This window comes from Lagenorhynchus albirostris, chromosome 2 (genome assembly GCF_949774975.1).
Source record: "Lagenorhynchus albirostris chromosome 2, mLagAlb1.1, whole genome shotgun sequence".
NCBI lineage: Eukaryota > Metazoa > Chordata > Mammalia > Artiodactyla > Delphinidae > Lagenorhynchus > Lagenorhynchus albirostris.
In genome coordinates this window covers 41,561,239-41,568,383 of record NC_083096.1, presented here as the reverse complement: position 1 = coordinate 41,568,383, position 7,145 = coordinate 41,561,239, and positions in this window count along the sequence as shown.

Below are 7,145 nucleotides of genomic sequence, written 5' to 3'. Positions count from 1 at the left end.
ACTTGTAAACAACAGAAGTGTATTTCTCACAGTTCTGGAGGCTGGAAGTCCAAGATCAAGTTGACAGCATGTTGGGCTCTGGTGAGGGCCTTCTTCCGGGTCACTGACTGCTGACTGTGTCCTCACATGGTGGGAGGAGTGAGGGAGCTCTGTGGGGTCTCTTTTATAAGAGCACTAATCCCATTCATGAGGGCACCGCCATTATGACCTAATCACCACCAAGTCTCCACCTCCAAGTACCATCACATTAGGATTTCAACATATGAATTTTGGGTTGGGGGACACAAACATTTGGATCATGACAAGGGTCTAAGATTATGCCAGACCCACCACATTGCCATTTGACAGTTTCCTGCATGGACCACTGTGTTGCCTCCCTTCTTACAGACAAGGACACTGAGGCCCACAGAGGTTACCGACATCTCATGGCTCGAAGATGGCAGAGCAAGGGTATGAACACAGGCCTATCTGCTTCCAGACCTATGTCTGTTCACCGTGTCCAGCTGCCACTCACAGATCTGTCCTCCTGGAGCCAAGGACTCCCAGTGGCCTCAACCTCTGGAAGTTTGAGTCCAGTTCCATCGGATATCCTGCAGTGGCTTCCCAGCCACAGGTACACACTTCCTGTCCTGGTTCCACCTATATCTGTTGCACATGCCACATATGTCCCAGAAAGATTAAGGCTCTGGATTTTATAAATTTATTTATTTATTCATTTATTTTTGGCTGTGTTGGGTCTTCGTTGCTGCACGGGGGCTTTCTCTTTGTTGTGGTTCCCGGGCTTCTCATTGCGATGGCTTCTCTTGTTGCGGAGCACGGGCTCTAGGCGCGTGGGCTTCAGTAGTTGTGGCACATGGGCTAGTAGCTGTGGCTCGCGGGCTCTAGAGAACAGGCTCAGTAGTTGTGGCACACGGGCTTAGTTGCTCTGCGGCACGTGGGATCTTCCCGGACAAGGGCGCGCAAACCTGTGTCCCCTGAATTGGCAGGCGGATTCTTAACCACTGCACTATCAGGAAAGTCCAAGGCTCTGGATTTTAAATTCCCTCGGGACAATTATCAGTCTGGCATCAAGGATCTCCAACGACTGCCTCACCCTCCATCATGACCCTACCAGGCATCTGCAGTGCCCATCACCCTAGGCTTCTCATTTCTCCTCACCTCCAGGCCTTTCCCTGGCCACCCCCTGGATGGCCTCCCTCCTCGTTTCCACCAAGACCTCGATGAGAGCTGCCTGACCAGCTCAGTGTCCCCTCCACACCTCGCAGACCTTCCCTTTCCTAACTCCTGCAGTGCTCACATTCTGTCCCACTTAGCATTTGCTTACAGTCTCACATGTACTGTGCCTTAATAGCTTTCTGTTTTTAATATCCTTTTTCTGATTGGATTGTAAGCTCCTTAGAAGCTGGGACCATGCCTTGCACTTTGCTGACACTGCTTTTCCAATCCCGTCCTTACCGAACTCCAGTCTATTGCAGTGAAGAGTGGAGGGGACACCTAAAATAAAAGGATTCCTTTGAGCACCTGATCCACAAGGCACTTTGCTCACTTTGGGTGTGGAACTAGAGTTGGTCAACTAACCAGCTAATTTTTCTTAATCATTTGACCTCCCCTTACCCCAGAACAGTCACAGAGGTGGCATCCCACCCCACCCCTAACAGTCACCCCTTGCAGAGAATCAGTCTCTCCCTCCCCGGTCCCCATGGAAACAGGCAGAGCCAGGCTCAAAGGGAAGGGGCTGGATGCCTCCTCCTGGACGCAGTGTACACTCTCACAGGGACATATCCTGTCTTAGCAGCAGCTCAGTTAGCTCCCAAAGTCCCAGCCATGTCCTGCATCAAGGCCCCCAGATGGCATGCTCTCTGTGGAGCATGCGGTGATGGAGGACGCATGAGCGCCACCAAATCACGTGTCCCTCTGTCTCGGCCCTTCTGTAAGATGTCTTGCTCTTAACAGCCATCCTGATGGTGAAAGAAAGCCTGGGCCACATCCAGCCTGTGACTGCTGGAGGCATGTTGGCCACAGGAGGTTGCTTTGCTTTCTTCTTTCTCATCAAGGCTTCCATTCTTCCTCTCTCAGGCTGAGTTGGAAAGCTCTCGAAAGGTAGCAGATTGCAGGCACTGAAGGCTGGTATCTTCTGTTTATCCACAGAACGAGGACATCGGCCAATGCAAGAGCCCCTGTACTGTCCCTTCCATGTGCTCTTGGCTCCGGAGCACCCGAAGCAGCCCGCCTGGGCTGTCTAAAGTTCCACCTCCCCCGATCCCCAGCCTCCCCCTCCTCCAGGCTGTTTCAGAGGGAGCTGAAGGTGTGTTCTCTGTGGCACTGGTTCTCAAATTGTAGGATCATGACCCATCGGTGGAACAAGGCAACTTACCAGGTCACAGTAATTGTTTTAATGAAATAGAATGGAATAGAACATCTCAGTGCATCGCACACAGGACTGGTACTGCTTCATTAGATTATTGCTACACACACACACACACACACACACACACACACACACACACACACACACAATGATGTAAAATGCCCTTTTTCCTGTGGCTTACAATTTCAAAGGTTTGTAAGTCCTTGTTTCACAGGCTGGATGAGCCAAGTCTTGCCCTTGACCCTGGTTCTGGCAAGGCGAACTTCTCAGGCAGTGTGGGATGCTTCCTCAAGGCTGACCAGGGGCTTCCCTGGTGGTGCAGTTGTTGAGAGTCCACCTGCCAATGCAGGGGACACGGGTTCATGCCCCGGTCCGGGAAGATCCCACATGCCGCGGAGTGGCTGGGCCCGTGAGCCATGGCCGCTGAGCCTGTGCATCCGGAGCCTGTGCTCTGCAACGGGAGAGGCCACAGCAGTGAGAGGCCCGCGTACCACAAAAAAAAAAAAAGAAGCTGACCAGCCCTCTCTCCCTTCCCCATTTGGAAAAAAAAAAAAAAAAAAAAAACTGCTAAGAGTGAGGCACAGGAACGAGAATGTAGGAGACGAAGAAATGGTTAAGAAGTGATTGCTGCCCTCCAAGAGTATAAATTGGAAACAATGCTTAATAAGGCCAGCAGACTGGAAGAAGATACTTGAAACATCTGATAATATGGTGGAGAGGAGTTCATTCCCACGACCAAAGAGACCCTCACAGTTCTGGTTTTACCAAAAGCAGCAAAGAAGTTTTGCTGTCTCAGGTGTGGCCCTCAGAACTAGGGATGTGCTGTCAATTTGCCTCCAAATGCCTACATTTACCTTAAGCTAGGTTTTTAGCCCTCCATGGCCCACCCTCTCTAAAGCCAAACTGGTGCACAGGACTCTCAAAAGATACCCCTTTTGGCCGAAGGGAGTCTTTCCTGTTCTAGGTATCCATACTTCTATGCAATGTCTAGAAAAACTAGAATGGGGACCAGAAGACTAGACTTTACCCAGGGACTGACATATTTTGCTCCGTGACTTTGGGTGAGACCTTTCACCTCTCTGAGAGATAGCCCTTCAGCTACGATCATGGGATGTGGACAAAAGTGACTGTGCCCGGTAAATGGCTTTGTAACTTGGTGAACTTGGCTGAGGACAGACACATGTCCAGAAAGAACGAGGATAAGACAGACTCTCACAGGTCATTCCCATAAGATGGAAAGATCTTTCCTCTACCCAGTCCCAATCAAAGCCAATTCCCTGCTGTCTGGGACATTTATTCCCTGAAACAGTGAAATGCCTGTTTTCCGGTGAAACACAAAGGATTACGGAGCACAGCTGACTTGAACTTGAACTAACATTCACACATGAACCAACCACATTGGTCTTAGGGGTGGCTTTGCTGGGTAAGAGCTGGGTGAGAGCAATCCTGCCTGGGCAAGTGGAATGGGCACCTCCTGTCTGGCACCAGCCTGATCACACTTTGCCCAGAGATGTGATTCTGTCACAGAGACACTGAGGCACTAGGGCTTCATGTGCAGCAAACTTACAGTTACTCCACAAGCCCTTGTCTGTAAACAGAGGTCCCCTGCCTTTAAAATCAGGACATCATAATTCAAAAAGAGTCATGTACCACAATGTTCATTGCAGCACTATTTACAACAGCCAGGACATGGAGGCAACCTAAGTGTCCATCGACAGATGAATGGATAAAGAAGATGTGGCACATATATACAACAAAATAGTACTCAGCCATAAACAGAAACGAAATTGAGTTATTTGTTGCGAGGTGGATGGACCTAGAGTCTGTCATACAGAGTGAAGTATGTCAGAAAGAGAAAAAAATATACCGTATGCTAACACATATATATGGAATCCAAAAAGAAAAAAAAAATGGTACTGATGAACCTAGGGGCAGGACAGGAATAAAGACGCAGACGTAGAGAGTGGACTTCAGGACACGGGGAGGGGGAAGGGGAAGCTGGGACGAAGTGAGAGAGTGGCGTGGACATATATACACTACCAAATGTAAAATAGATGGCTAGTGGGAAGCAGCCGCATAGCACAGGGAGTTCAGCTCGGTGCTTTGTGACACCTAGAGGGGTGGGATAGGGAGGGTGGGAGGGAGACGCAAGAGGGAGGGGATATGGGAATATATGCATACATACAGCTGATTCACTTTGTTATAAAGCAGAAACTAACACACCATTGTAAAGCAATTATACCCCAATAAAGATGTTAAAAAAAAAGAAAAGGAGGCCAATAGATACATCTTTACTGCAACACTGTCTACTGCCAGTTATCCTGTCAGTCCTAAATCCAGAGATAGTCTTTCACGACTTTGACAAGTGGCTGGAGTCTAAAGCTGACCGCTTTCCCCTTCTGGACGTTTTCCCCATGTTCTTTGTCCCAGTTCACCTCAGCTGGACCTGCACCCTGCTCCAGGACCCTTCCTCTCACTCTAAGCTTCCTGTAGCCCCAAATCTAACACCCTCTAAGAGGGGGGTAGTGCCGGTGCTACCTGTTCATGGTGGATGGTAAGGAGTGACAAAGATGAACCTACAGGAGGAATGATCTGGTGGTGGAGAGTCCAGCACAGTGTGGTGGGTGGGACCATTTGGGATAGAGAGAATGACCTCAGTAGTTATTCTACCTGGTCCTTCCTGCTACTGAAGGCAAATTTGCTCATTTCCACCATCCATAATGCCCAGCCTAGTAAAAATGCTGTGTTATCATCTCACTGAATTTAAGCCTTCTTGAGTGGCTGGGGAGAGTGAGGTGGGAGAATCAGTTATAGTTGCTGATGACATGAGCAATCTATACAGTGGCAAAAGACACAGAAGTGATGATGGTCACCATCCCCGGGGAAATATATATTGATTTCCTCCATCTTCATCACCGAGGGTTCAGTTTGGAAAATGGCGTTAAAAGGGAGAAACTACATTTTCTCTTTATTCTCTAAAGGAGAAGCTAAAGATGACATTAAGAATAATTTGATACAGATATTTTACACCTTCCCTTGCTAAAGCAAATATCCTCCATGATGGATGTTGGAGGGAAAGGTCTCCCAATAGTCTCATTAAAACCCAAGTGATTATTGTAAGGTGAAGTCTCAGTGTAAAAGCAATGCCTGAATCCATAAAAACTTTGGAGTTTGTACAGACGCTATAATTATTCATTGGAAAGGGAGACTGTATTTTGCCTAAATCAGATTCAGAGAGTATTGACCCAACATCAATCTCTACACACATGAAGCGCTTTACAGATGTCCAGTAACTTTACTTCCATTTTTCAATTACCTTTTACACATTCTGGTGAGCCATGCAGGGCAGGTTTTAATCCCTCGACCTTATTGACAAGGAAAATGAAATGAATTGTTGGAGGCCCTCAGCAACCAATGCTTTAATTGGGGTCTCCTATCTCAAGCCCTCAGTTCTTCCCTCTGTGCCATGTGGTTTTTCAAATTTCTGAGGTCCCTTTGTTCACACAATTCATCTCGAAACTGGTAGTGACCAGAGTCGTTGATTATAGAAATGTGAGACGTAGAGGTTCTTACTGAATCAGGATACAGACTTGGGTATTATATGAACCAAGTGGTTCTCAAACTTAAGCGTGTATGAGAATCCCCTGGAGTCTTATTAAACCACATTGCTGGGCCTCACCCCCCAGAGTGTCGGATTCAGAAGATCCGGGGTGGAGCCAGAGAATTTGCATTTCCAACAAGCTCCCACGTGATACTCATGCTTCCGGCCCAGGTCACACACCTGGACAACCACTGACCTAGGGATTTTCAACTGAAAGCACCTGAAGGACAGAGCTAAGTCTTCCCTCTCCCTCTGCATCTGTCTGTGGTCTGGTCCATCCATCTGGCCTCTGCACAGGTTTATCACAAGATTGTTGCCTCATCCCTTAGCCTCTCTATTTCTGAGGTTTTCCCAGGAAGGAGCCTGTATTATGAATGCCATGGGCCTCCTTCCCTGCCACATACTTTATATCTATCCTAGTGATGACATTTCCCCATTGTGGTCAGATTCCAACCTGATGGCTTACGATTATAAATTGCTGCCTTTCACTGTAGGTTCTGAGAAACATCAAAGACTTTAAGGCAGAAATGAGAAACACAAGCTTTAGCCACAGGACTAACTTGGCTAAGTAGCTCCAAGGGCTAAATACTATCCCATACCATAGTCCCCCAGCCTCCCCACATGATTCAAAACGCACATTAGTACACTCAAGGCTCTGAGAAGTCCTGCAGTATGTAGACTGGTTTAACTTTAACATAGATCTTTCCAATTTTACATGACTACAGCCTCCTTTTCTTTTCCTGATAACGCTTCCTATCATTCATGGAGTAAAAGCTTTCTGATAAGTACTCATTAGGAAATACACCCATTAAGGGGTGAGCTGCAGATCTTATGGAGTTGACAGGATAATTCCTCAATTTCAAGTTTACTCCTCAACCATCCCTTCCCCAAAGGACACACATAGGGAGCCTGTCTTGTAAAACCCAAGGCATGGGGGTTAGGGGAGGAGGGGCAGAGCAGAACACCTGCTTCATGCGGGCAGCTGGATCCCAAGAAGAAGGAGGGAGAAATTTCTCTCAAATTTACAAAGCAGATGGATCATCCCCCCTTACCTGGAGAAGAGTGAGTGAGGAGGCAGGAGGAGGCCAGGTGTGTTACACAAATGGAGCTTCTCTGGGCATAAAAGACAGCAAGGCGGGGAAGGAACAGCTCCTCTGGCCCCGCCACCAACAAAGC